Source organism: Canis lupus, chromosome 31 (assembly GCF_011100685.1).
Source record: "Canis lupus familiaris isolate Mischka breed German Shepherd chromosome 31, alternate assembly UU_Cfam_GSD_1.0, whole genome shotgun sequence".
In the NCBI taxonomy this organism is placed as follows: Eukaryota; Metazoa; Chordata; class Mammalia; order Carnivora; family Canidae; genus Canis; species Canis lupus.
This window is the reverse complement of record NC_049252.1, coordinates 23,476,683-23,490,979: the sequence shown is the minus strand read 5'-3', so window position 1 is coordinate 23,490,979 and position 14,297 is coordinate 23,476,683. Positions and strand designations below refer to the sequence as shown.

Below are 14,297 nucleotides of genomic sequence, written 5' to 3'. Positions count from 1 at the left end.
CACAGGAATTTGAGAGAATATCAACTTTCCACATTCTCTTTCTAAGTATTATGACATAATGTGAAATTTCCTCTTGAGTAGAATGCCAGATGTAGTCATCCTTGACGACTGATTTATGGTGAAGGTGAGGTTGTCAATAAAGTGAAAGGGGATTCATAAGCCAATGGCGAAAAGCAACATGCACTGACTGGCAACAGGGTGTATTAAATAACTAGAATTGCAGCTTTCATTCATTGAGACATTCCCTAGCCTACATGTGTCATCAAAGAAAGTGCCATATGCCACATGAAGAACAGGAAATGACTGTGCCCTGAATGTAGCATGTAATTAAAAAAAAAAAAAAAAAAACAGCTATTGTGAAGTAATTATACTGAAATTTAATTATCAATAAAAACAATTGTGTAGATTCCTTTGATACTTAAGGTAATTAATAGGTCCTAAGATTAAAGAACTGACAAAATATCTATCATTCTCTATTCTTATTTTGCGTATTTTAGTTTTCATGCAAATTTTATTTTTTAAGTTTTTTATTTGACTGTAGTAGACATGCAATGTTACCTTAGTTCATGTGAATTTTCATTATTAGTCTTTGGGAATAGCAAAACCAGAAAAACTTCAATTCCATTTCCTTTGGTCATTTCCTACGAAAGGATGAAATAGTGATGTAAGTGCAAACCTAACCTTCCCTCACTGTTTCTTTCTTTCTCCTTTCTAGTCATTTTCTATCATCTCCACATGCCCTCAACCATTGAATATCTGGTCCACCCTGCATCTCTGGTACAAGCTACAGTGCTTTTAACTAATTCCAACTCCTCTAGGCACTCCTAGCTCCAGACCATCTCTTGTCAGTTATTGCAGTAAATAAATTTCTACAAGGTTACCCTGCTTCAACACTTTCCTCTAAACTACTTACTGTGTAGAAACATGAGCAATCTTTTTAACTGAAGTAAATTTTTATCACTCCTTTATATAAAGTCCTCTGATGGCTTCCTACCCCCTCAAAATAGAATACTATGACTTTTTATGTCGACGTGTTCTTTATAATCTGGTCTCAGTTACCTCCGGGCCTCAGCTCATGCTAACCTCACCCTTTTCATCTTTGCTGGCACCATATTGGCCTCCTGGGTGATCATTAAATATACTAAACATGGTATTATTCAGAACCTTTGCAAAAGCTATTTATTGTCCCTGGAATATTCTCCAAAGTATCCTCATATTTTGGTCCTCACAATTTTAAGTTCTTACTAAACTATCACCTTATGAGAAGGCATTATCTGACGTAAACAGTCCCCTGCCCCGGGAAGGCCTATTCCCATTGTCTACTATAGTTATCCTTATAATGAGTATCGGGATCTAATATATCATATATTTACATTGTTTGCTTATTGGCATGTGTTGCTCACTAAAAATAAGTGTACTGGGGATCCCTGGGTGGCTCATCAGTTTAGCGCCACCTTCAGCCCAGGGCGTGATCCTGGAGACCCGGGATCGAGTCCCACTTCGGTCTCCCTGTGTGGAGCCTGTTTTTTCCTCTGCCTGTGTCTCAGCCTCTCTCTCTCTCTCTCTTTCTCTCTCTCATGAATAGATAAATAAAATCTTAAAAAAAAATAAGTGTACTGAGGAGAGAAACTTTATGTCTTTTTTTCATGGTTGCAAATGTTGCAAGTGAATCAGAGCCTGTAACAAATAATTTCGAATAAATAGGTATTGAAAAATGATGGAGGAAATGAATGGATAAATGACATGGAACGTGTCTATGTGTCTGTGTGTATGTGTGTGTTTTTTCCAATTCATTACTAAGTATGAAAATATTTGACACTATCCTTTCCCTCTGTAGAGGAGATTGAGGCCTGCACATAACAAGATAACAAATGCCATTTTTTTTCTTTTTTTTTTTAAGACTTTATTTATTTATTCATGAGAGACACAGAGAGAGGCAGAGACCCAGGCAGAAGGAGACATAGGCCCCCTGCAGGAAGCTGATGTGGGACTAGATCCCAGGACCCCAGGATCACAATCTGAGCCAAAGGCAGACACTTAAGCACTGAGCTACCCAGATGCCCCAACAAATGTCATTTCTTATGGGTCTATTCATCTGGCAGTTACTTAATCTGAGCATTTTAAGACCCAACTCTCCTTACACAATTCCACTGAGGTGAAGTCAGGTCCTAATAACACGAGTTGGCCATCTTTCAAAAGACTCCTGATGTCCTGAACCCATTGTTTCTCCTCTAGGACCCTGGTATGTCATATTTCTTTGCTAAATCTAAATTCCACATTTTTTCTCTCAGAATTCTTTCAGAGGAATAACTCACAGCATTGTACCTTAGGATGATCTATTGGCAACTTGGATATTGGTATGAATTTTCATATGTGATTGGTGACTTTGATGGCATTTATGGCTGGAAAACCACCATCTGAAAGGGTGTGCATATCTTTCTGTCCTCTAGGATACTGATGTTTATTTTTGGAATAGGCTTTCTTCTGAGAGAAGAGTTGCTTGAAATCATGCAGATGTATTTTAAGAATGTACTCAAGAGAGGCACCCAAGAAGACATTTTTGTATGGAGATGGTGAGTATTCTATTTGATAATAAAATCTGAGTGGAATAAATTCATAATATGATAGAACTGTTAAAAATTTCATTTTGAAGAAAAAAAGGTTCCCAAATACTCCATGCATATAAAATATGTTTTTTAAGAGCATGTGTTTATCCTATTTGCTTGCTTATTTGTTTTGGTTTCAACATTTACTCACAGTAGTGTGAAAGCTAAAGCCAGACAAAAGTGGAAGAACTTTCTATTTTAATTTTACCTTTACTTCATGCTTGTAGAAAAAACAGGTAAAGGAGATGCTCTAGTCTGCTTGGAAGGTAACTTGGCTCCACTGAAGGTGATATACATACTGTATAATCAACATGATAGAAGTGAACTTTGCATAATATAACATCAACTTCTATGATTGTTTTCCTGTGTCTTGGATCCAGGCAACTTTCAGGTGGGAGAAACTCCCAAAGAGATTTGATTTATTATCCTTCATGCATTCTGTAATATCCAGGGCAGAAAATGAAGTGAGACTTGAACTTGGAGAGAAAACAATGTCCTTTTCTTTTGAAGAGGATCAGGAAGCTGAAAGAAGGATTCCTGACAGTCAGGCTAAGCTGGACACCTCTATGGAAACCTGCCAGGAGCTCTTCAAGAATAATGAAGTAGAGCCTAGAACCATGGACTTTAAGAATAGATAATAGCAGTTATAAACTACTTTTTCTTTCTATTTCCATGTTCTCTAAGTTTTCCAAATCTTAAATCTTATTAGAAGGTGCAGTCCTATCTCTTTTGTGTTATGGAAGATAAGAGAACATAATGTCTCCTTCCATCCATTAAAGGTCATTGAGGAGCATTAAGATGATTACTTTTGGCTCCAAATCCCAACTTCGTGTCTATATCACAAAGTTTGGCAGCATGGAAGGCAGTATCAGAGGGGAAAAAACTTGAGTTTAATTTTTTTTTTTTTCTGGAAAAAACTGAGGCAGTTCCCAAGAAGTTAACAGAAATAGCTGGGAAGCCAGTTTCTGAAATTCAGGCGGCTCGGGACCTTGACAAAATAATTTGATGGAAAACAGATACACAAAGTCATTCTATAGACATAGGATAGTGAAGTTCAAGGACAAACAGCATTATTACACAGAATCTATTGTCTGAAGACAATAGATTTTTTTTTGGAATTTTTTTGTAATTCTGAAGCATCCACTCTGTTAACTGTTCTTTTAGCTTCTTTGGCATAGGGGATGAACTAGAAATCTTCCCTTGGCTTAGAGTATATATTTATTTCTATAAGGGCGGATTCAGAGAGCTTTTCCTTGTACCACTTTCTCCTTCACAAAGATGTATTTGGAAACCTCCCTGAGAATTGGCAACAGTTCTTACGTTTCCTAAAAATGTTCAAACTATTGAACATTCAAACTCACATGCAAATTTCCTCTTGGGGACAGTACTAGAAACCACAGATTATCTAGGAAAAAATAAATAACTCTAAATTGAAATTCCACTTAATGGTATCATAAACACAAAACACACTAAACCATTTACTAGAATTATTTTAAAAACTTATTAGAATTATTTTAATGGTAATTTTTAAACATTGGGGTACAGGTGTCCCTTTGAATCACTGCATTTGTATCTTTGGGGTGAATACCTAATAGTCTAATTGCTGGGTTGTTTCATTCATATGTGTAATACAAGAAACAGCACAGGGGATCATAGGGAAAGGGAGGGAAAATTGAATGGGAAGTCATTAAAGAGGAAAAAAAACCATGAGAGACTCTTAACTATAGGAAACAAACAGGATTGTTGGAGAGGAGGTGGGTGGAGGAATGGGGTAGCTGGGTGATGGGCATTAAGGAGGGCACGTGATATCATAAGCACTGGATGTTATATACAACTGATGAATTATTGAACACTACATCTGAAACTGATGATGTACTATAAGCTGGCTAACTGAATTTAAATAAAAAAATAAAAGTAATTTTTCAAGTTTTAAATTCAGAATCATAACTGAGCCATCATTTTATTTAATTCTTCTAAATGTATTAGATGTATGCAATGTTTAAGATATTTTGTAAAGGGGCGCCTGGAACCTCACCGCTCATGTGCCTGAGTGTTTGTGGCCATTTCTGTGTCTGGGCACGTGTTTGAACGTGGGGTGCGTGGCTCTGCAGGTGGCCCTGTGCTTTATCCATATGACATCGGTGCGTGCGTGTCTGTGGATGCGGAGGGGCTTCTGGGTTCTCTATTCTGTTCCATTGATCTATGAGTCTGTTGCTCAGTGGTTGAGCATCTGCCTTTTGGCTTAGGTCATGATCCCAGGTCCTGGGATCGAATCCTGCATTAGGCTCCTCTCAGGGAGTCTGCTTCCCCACCTGCCTATGTGTCTGCCTCTTTATGTATCTCATGAATAAATAAATATAATCTTAAAAAAGACATTTTGTAAAAAGTTATATATAGGATCATCATGTCCCAATACTACATACATATGCAAATGTGAGAATTGCCAAAATTCAGTTCTAGAAAATTAAATTAATATTAAATTAATAATAAAAATCAGATTAATAAATCCATCACAAAATTGTCTTCATTTACCATTTCTCTTTCATTGAGAAATGTCACGATGGTAGTCATATTAGATTTTGTTTTGTGAAAACAACTCTAAAGATTAGTGGCAAAAATGATAATCATTTATCATTTATTATCGCTGAGTCTGTGGTTCAGCTGTGTGATGTTTCCTGGTCTGGATTTACTGGGTTGAGCTTTGCAGTTAGTTCATGGAATGGAGGATGGATCAAGATTCTGTCCTACATTCTCTCATTCACTAGGAGTCTTGCCTGGACTTATTCTTTTGGTGGGAGAAAGGTTCCCAGCACTAGGAGAGGGTGTGCCCCCCACACAACTACTTTTCATCTATTTTGTTCCATTGTCCAGGGAAAGTCACAAAGCCAAGCAAAGTCAGTGTGGGAAGGGACTGTCCAAAGCCATGAGTACAAAAGGAACATTTTGACCACCAATTTGTAAACAGTTTCTCAGTAGACATGGTTAACATGGATGAGATTCTAATAAATAAATAGAGGAAATTACAAAGTGCTAATACAAACAAATTCTACGGTGGAAGGTCTTCCTTCAGGTTCGGAATTATAATATTTCCCTCTTTGTATTATTTCTTTTCATATTTATATCTATTTTTTTTGATGCAATAAAATATATGGTTTTATTTTGGCTAACATTCTCTTGAAACACATCTACGAAAATTTAATTCATTAATCAAATAGGAAAAAAAGGACCGATCATTAATATGTATATTTTATTTCATTTACCTTCTTATGAGTCCAAAAGCAATTAGTAATTATATAAAATAATTGCAATTAGTGCATAAATCAGTGCATAAATAATCATCATTCCTGAACATACTGGTACACCTTACTTGTCTATCTCTGAAGCAATCTTGAAGCCAAATAAATCTAAGCAAAAGAAGAGGCAGTAACTAATCAGTGGTTTGAATTGGATTAAATCACTACCTCTGAAAAGTCCAGTGTTCCAGGGAGAATTCTGGGTTTCTTTTCAGTCCTACTTCTGTTGATACTGTTGCTAACCCTTGATTAAGTAGACAGTCTTATGAAAGAGATAAATAAAATAAATGAAACCACAACTGTCAGGGGGAAAAAAGGGTAATAAAGGAGAGAAAGTTTGGGGCATGTGGCCCATTTCCATTTGTAACCACGTACAAAGCCTGCAGACATAGCTGCCAGAACGTGAATAATAACATGCTACCTGGAAAATGGTGCCAAATGATATCGTACCATATGGGTTGATTGTTACAATCCAATCAGAATTTCTTAAGTAGTGTGAGAAAATCTGTGCCGGGGTGTTGTATACTGCATTGTTTTTCAAGTTGAGTTTAGTTGAGGCTTGAGGGCTGGCTTATGCAGTGAATATAAATTCCCTCTCAAAGTATTGAATTCTTTCAGGAAAATATTTCAGCAATGTATGAGGTATAATCCTGGCCAGAAGCCTGAGATATTAAAACAAGATTAAATTGTTACTAATGCTAATTCCGTAACCTTGACTATAACTTCACAGATTTTATAGTATATAGTTGTCTTTTTTTTTTTTTTAATGAGAATATTTAGTTTCAAAATGGGTGTAACATAAATTTAATGAACTCACTGGAAATTTCTTCTGGGACTTCTAAATAATATAAATATTGCTTGGCTTCATTTCCATATCATATATTGCAGGAATATTAAAATCCTAGGATTTACAAAGTACTTTCCCATTTGATCTTCATACAACTATGTGATGTGAAGTAGTTGAGGAAACTACTATTTTGGTTGAAGGAAGTTAATTTCCAAGGTCAACCAGCAGATAATTATGATTTAACAGGAGTTAGAATTCATATCTTTTTATATTTCTAAACATTATTATTAATTTTTTTGTAAACGTATACAAGCAGAATTTTGAAAGATTTTCTTTTAATCTTCTGTATAAAAACAGATCAGAATGCTTGTCACATTGAAAGGGTTTAGATATTTGTTTCCTTCTTCTTCTTTTTGTTTTAATAGTTGATGTTCTTTGTGAATTTTCTATTCCAACATGAAATGTAGAGAGATCTGAATTTTTATTCATGGACTACTGAAATAATATTTTGTTATAATTATGCTTTATAGAATGCTTTGTCAATATGAGAAAAAATTCTAACTGCCTTACTTTAACATTTATTTAGATGACTATGCATCTTATAATATTTTTAAAAGTTTTGTCACTAGAAATTTGGAGCAAATTTTCAATTCTTGATTGTTTAAGATAGTAGTGACTAGACAATTTCACAAAAATGTCTCATAAGTCACAGTTCTGAAAGCGAAATAAAAGTTTACAACCAGTAAGTGTACAAACCAAATGAGAGTAAACATAATATTCTAAAAATAGTACACTTCCGGTAGATACTTTTCGAATGAATCAATGTAAGAAGACTAAATAATATAATGAAGGAAAAAAAGAGCACTAAATCTTGATTTTTCTGTTACCTCTATTTGGATGCTTTAAAACTCTCTCCTAAGTATTAGTAAAGATAGTTATAAAAAGCTATGCCTCTTTATAAGGTTCGATTTGCTTTCCTATTGCAACTATGACATATTCAATAAGTTTCTAAGGGAAACTAGTTTCCATTATTGCATGGTTCATGATTTACATTTTTGAATGTGTCAAACGGGTCTGCAAGAACTCTATATTCTAACATAATTACCATCGAGGATGTTGAAGAAAATGCTTTCTTATGTGTGGATTGGTACCACCCTAAAATAAAATTATGATTTGAAACATGGGTCCCAAGTGTCTATTTGATCTTGAATTTCTTTCCTATAATCTCAAAACAAGCAATAATATGAGACGTTTAAGCACATGATTCATCATTTCATTGTGGTTCATTAACTTGTGTAAAAAACTTGAGGAGTTCTCAAGTACATTTTATATCCACAGCTTATTTTGACATTTACGATATGAATTCAAGTCCTAGACATGAAAGACAAAATTATGAAATGTTTTCAATGTAATCAGGAGAAAATTTTATATCTTTGTAGTACTAGAGGCTTTCTTTTTATTTTATTATTATTTATTATTATTATTTTAAAAGACTATTTATTTGAGAGAGACAGAGTGTGTGAGATTGCAAGAGAGCACAGCAGGGGAAGCTGTAGGCAGAGGGAGAGGGATAAACAGGCTCCTGGCTAAGCAGGGAACCCGATGTGGGGTTTGATCCCAGGACACTGGGATCATGATCCCAGCTGAAGACAGATGCTTAACCAACTGAGGCACCCAGATACCTTTATTATTTATTATTTTTAAAAGATATATTTATTTATTTGAGAAAGAAAGAGAGAGCATGGGGGGAGGGCCAAAGGGTGAGGAAGAGAGAGTCTTAAGCAGAGTACACTGAGTGCAGACCCCGATGTGGAGTGGATCTCCTGACCCTGAAATCATGACCCCGAGATCATGATCTGAGGATGACCCTAAGATCATGATCTGAGCCAAAACCAAGAGTTGGATGTTAACGGACTGTACCACCCAGGTGCCCCAGGCTTTCTTTTTAAATAAGGAACAAATAAGATAAGCAAAAATTAGTAATTTCTCTATATTAATAAATATAATAAAGAATATGAAAACAGACACTGCAAACAATGCCAGTAAATATTTGATCGACAAAGAATTATTACAGAGAATATATAAAGAACTCCCACAAATCAGCAAGGAAAAGACAAATAGCGCAATATATTAATTGGTAGTATGCATAAACAGACATTTCAGTGAATGGCTTATAATTGTAAGAAAATATTTCAACCTCTTTTGTAATCAGGGAAATTCCAATTAAAACCACAATGAGATGCCATTGCACACCCACCAGATTGGCAAAAATTAACAAGTCCAAGAACACGAAGTTTTGGCAAGGCTGTAGAATAACGGGAACTCATACAAAGCAGATAGGCTGTACATAAGCAAAAATATTTTTGAAAGCAATTTGGCATTATCTAATGAAATTTGAAAATGTGAAGTGTGAATTCATAATCTCACTCCTGGGAATATATCCTAGAGAACTTTGACCTGTGTTCACCACAAGTCATGTAATTGAATGCCAAATGCTCATAACAGTGGCATTGTTTGTACTGGCCAAACAAACGGAGGCAAATGAATGAACAAATTAGCAACATGCCAGAACCACAAGATGCATTGAGAAGAAAATTAATTAATAGACTGTGTCACATTCTAATAATGTAAAATTGTTCCATAGTAAATAGAGATGCACTATAGCTATCAGTGACATTGTAACTAGATCTTACAAACATTATGCTGGTTAATAACAAGCAGGTTGCAAGAGAAGCATAGAGATAAAAAATGAATATTTCAGTGGTAAGGCCACTGTCTGATTTGAGGGAGAGGTAGACAGCAGACAAGGAGGGGATGAAATTAAGGATGGCTATAAAATAATTTTAGTAGTATCATTAAAGTTTGATTTTTCAGACTCATTGATAGGTATTGAAGTATGTATTATATTTTCCATGTGGTACCTATATCAATATTGACATCTATTTATATTTCAGAATTTAATTAAAATTTAGACTAAGTTAAATAGATGTTCCAATAGTTTCTTGCCTCACCACAATAGCTTACCTTGACCAATCAACATATTGATAGATTTAGGAGACCACCTGCTATAGAGGAGTAAAAAGAGGGTTAGTTATCAGCAATAATAAATAAGAAGCCGTTTGTAATTTCTATTCCTTTCACTCTTCTGAGTCCAGGCCGGTTCAGATTTGGTCAGAGAAGAAGTCACCCTGCATATTTTGATATTTTGAGTCAGAAGAGATACACTGCAGGGAATAGAAGGACCCCTAGCTGTGGCAAAAGCTGGGGGAGTGAGCAGGAGCTAACACCAATGATCCTCTGTATGTGCAGCTAGGGAGTGGGTGATTCTCAAGAAGTTACTCAGAAAAACACTGGCAAAAGCCACGCAGTGAAATGTGGAGATTTGCGAGCTACATTTTCAGAGATTTGTTCATTACACATGATTTTCTTATTTCTCAAGTGATTCTGATGCAAGACTTCTGCAGATAAATCTTTGAGAAACTGTTGTAGGTGATTGTCCTTTTACTACACTCTTGATTCCTTCTGAGATATTACAAAACAGTATTCATATAAATATTAATGAATTGTCTTCAATAGTGGCACTAATTTGGATAGTTTCATTGGAAGCCAATGTTTTTGGTGTAGTTCACAGCCCCTCAAGCATAAGTGGTTGCCTTTATGTAAAGCCTTCCCTTCCTTTTACCTTTACCCTGAGGCTGTGAATTAGAAATTAGGCAAAACTATTTTGAAAATCTGACCTATCAGCTTTTCCATAGAACTTCCTTAGATTAGACCACCCTAAAGCCTATATACAACTCAGAATAGCTACTGGAATTTACAAATTGTTCCAACATGTCTCTGTATAATTTAAGCTATTGAAAAAACTATGTTTGCATCGAAACTTGCCTCTGGAGTTTCAATGCTCATTACAATGTGGCAATTCCACCAGCCACTCTGGTCTGATCTCTTACCTTTCAGGAACACAGAAAATTACTAGGTTTGGGATCAGGCTCCATATAAAGCTATACTTATGTCACCCTGACGAATGTGTCTGTGAATCAATAGAACATTCATGTTGAAAAGAGTGATTTTCAGACTAACCACATCTCTCCTAGATTAATGTTAGTGAAGTTTTACTAGTCCAATCTTCTTCTCATTAAGTAGATTTAACTCAGCCAATTGATAGATTGACATTCTACTTATTAAGAAATATATGCTAAAAAGAATAAAACAGAGGATTCAGTTTCATTTTTCTCCAAAATTATTAGCATACTTAAAGTTTTCTAGCTTGAATTCTTATAAAAGAACAAGGAAGTGAATGCGGGTATTTAGCTAGAATTTGCTAATCAAGATAATGATTATAACTACTTGGAAAAGTTTAGTGCTCAACATAAGTTGAAAAAGATTTTTATCATTTCATCCATCCCTATATGACAGGTCCCTTTATTTATTATCCCCACTCTACAAATAGTAATGAATTTGCTTAAGATGTCATAGCTTTTAAGAAGCAGAACTATGGAACTATGTCTATTTGCCTTTCCAGTCACAAAAGAATATCTGGGGTGCCCCATGAGCGATACATCCTCTGTTATCATCATCATCACATTTGTCACATTGTCATTTTTCCCCAGCTTCATTGCTGGGGAGCTGCGCTTTGGGGCAGTCTCTCCTGGGCCAAGAAAGAATCTAAATCAAGACAGTCTTTGTTTAAAAATCTAGTAGTAAGTAGAGAACAAACTGTTGGTTACCAAGTGTGTGGGAGGATGGGTGAAATAGGCGATGGGGATGAAGAAGAGGACTTACTGTGATGAGCACCAGGTGTTGTACGAAAGTGATGAATCACTAAATTCTACACCCGAAACTAATATTACACTGTATGTTAACTAACTGGAATTTAAATAAAAAACTTCTTTAAAATCAACTAGTGAGATCCCAATGTTAGCTGTGTAAACCTACAAATTTTTTTCTGCACCCAGAAACCTATGTTTTCCACAGTCCTATCTAAACTCACGCCTACCTTCTTAATTTTGGCAGCTTAAAAATGGAACAGCGCATTTCATGATTCCTCACTTGGATGGAATTCTTTCCTGTACTCCCTGCCCTGTTCTGCCTTCTGTGATCCATGTCCCGACCTGTAAACCTTGACCATACTTCACCCCTAATCCCTTTGGCCCTCTGAACACAAACTCCAACCCCCTATACTCTGCTCCTGAACATTCCTTTATCCATTTCTTGGCTGGCCACCAGCCTGGCTTGACCCCCAGTACTGAGTTTCTTGGCTTGGTTTTTCTGGTGGTTGTATTAAATCTGTTATTGATATTGAAATGATTAGTATTCTGGGAAATTTTATTTGCTATTTGAATATCACACAACTAATAGACATCACTTTTTAGAGTATTTTATACATTGTGGTAATATGGATGAATGATTAAAGACATAGAAAGAAACTAGATTCAGACTGGCAAGGTTCAAACAGTGACTTGTTGACTTTCTAGCTGTGTAATCCAGGGCACACTTCTTTTTCTTTTTCCTTTTTTTTTAATATTTATCTTTTAGAGAGAGAGAGACAGTGAGCAGGGGGAGGGGCAGAGGGAAAGAATCTCCAGCAGGCTCCCCGCTGAGTGTGGATCCTGAGGAGGCACAATGTTATGACCCCCAGATCATGACCTAAGCCAAAACTGAGAGTCCACCACTCAACCGACTGAACCACTCAGGAGCCACATTTTCTCTTTCTACATAGCTCAGTTTCCTCTTCTATAAAATAAATTGGTTAGGAATCATACCATTATTGAAATTGTTAAAAGGAATTAATTTATGTAAAACATTTTAAAAATCATCTTGGCAGAGGATAGGTGCTATATATTTTAATATTGTTTGGAGCACCAGAATGTTACAATGATTCCAGTACATATTTCATATTTCATTTACATTTGCAGTTGTTCCTTTTGCAAATTATATTGAGCAGCATTCTTTATAATTATCAGTAACTTCAGTTGTCTGTGGTGGGCACCTGTATACCTTCTCTAGCAAGTGTTCATGTATAGTATGTGATCTCTAGAGACTGAAACATGTCCACTTCTTTAACCAGACTTTAACATGACCACTCTGATTTTGAGAAAAAGACATCTGCATCAATTATGACAACTGATGTCTGTGTTTTTAATAAAAAGTACAAGTGAATAGAATAGTACTTTGCCTTGGCAGCAGTAAGTAAATCACATTGCCTGAAATGAAGTGTCCATGATGAGAAATAGCTGGAGAAGGAAGAGACTTGAATGGTAATCTAAGTTTCATCTTTTTGCAAGGAAAATATTGAGTAGGGATGGGCAATGCATCATTGTGTGCAGTCCAGTAATAGGGCCTGATTTGCATTGTAGGAGTATTTTTCAAACAGCACTGTGAGATGGCCAGAAGCCTCTTGATGAGGTGGAAGGCAATTTTTGTAATTTATAGTTGAAACAGTGGTGGCCAGAAATAAAACAGAGAGAGGAATGAGAAGAGCAATGGTAAAGGAGTGAGATCTATAAACTAGTGACTATTTAAATGAATAAAAGGAAAAGTCTAGTAACAGATTTCTCCTAAGGGCTACTAAACGGTTAGTATTGCCTCTTATCAAAATGGGGACTATATAAGGGAAAACCAATTTGTAGACTTCCAGCAGATTATTAGATAAACCATTCTTGTACTAAGCAGTCAATAGTAACAGAGAAAACAGAATGCATTTTGTAGAAGCATTTCTATCCAATTCTGACTAATACTGCCCTCAGTCTGGTTATGGCATGCCAGCAATGTGGTGACTGATCAGTGGGATGTGTTGGAGCCCCCATCAATGTCATCACTGTCAGAGTCCATGGGGCTGATGAGCAATCTAAGAGGGAAGGATCTCTGGAGGACCAAAGGAAGTAACAGAGAAGGTGGCCAAACATGAGCACCACTGTGGGACCCACATCATTATGTCCATCATGGGAGCCTCAAGATATTTGAAAATGATGCTTTGATGCTTTGATTGTGAGATAAATCCACCTTCTCCACCATATTTTAAATCTCCCTTTAGAGATAAGAATCCCAATCCTTCTTATCAATTTAACATTTGAAGAAGGGATATCATTATTATTTGATCATATATCATTCGATAAGTAATAATAGAATCTTGTTTCTTTATAACTTTTTCTGCTGAGGAAAAGAAAAAACAATAAAGCACAACATTTCTTAGGTTTTTTTTTTTTCCTTCTCAAGCAGTTCACATCCAAATATTATACGGAGTGGAAGGGGAAAATGCTAATTTCAAATACACAATTTACAGTATCATGCTAAAGCTTATAATATAACAATTAAAAATAAAGGCTTTGATCCAGATTGTCTAGGCTTAAAAATCTCAGTTCTATCACTTCCAGTTACATAACAAGCAACTTATTTTGACTTAATTGGGCTTCAGTTTCCTCTGAAGTAAAGTGGAGCTTGTAATAATATCTAATTTGTGGGGTTATTTTATGTAAAACATTTAGTGTCTAAAAATAGTAAACTTTGGAAAAATGTTAGCTTCTAGTATTATGATGGATATTTCTATATATTAAGCACATGCATTTTAGCAAATGCAATTTTCAAGTGGCTACTCACTTTCTATTTATGAGT

The 14,297-nt window shown here is 35.6% G+C and overlaps 1 long non-coding RNA gene across 12 annotated transcripts in view; it reads left to right on the top strand.

The window, feature by feature from the left end:
* Positions 1-14,297, top strand: part of LOC111093499 — a 114,601-nt gene that overhangs the window by 96,629 nt on the left and 3,675 nt on the right. For 5 of the 12 annotated variants that reach the window (XR_005381987.1, XR_005381981.1, XR_005381988.1 and 2 more), the window contains 2 exons: positions 2,451-2,573; positions 3,058-4,357. This is a non-coding gene — a long non-coding RNA (uncharacterized LOC111093499). The other 7 variants (XR_005381976.1, XR_005381983.1, XR_005381989.1 and 4 more) reach the window with 5 other exon arrangements.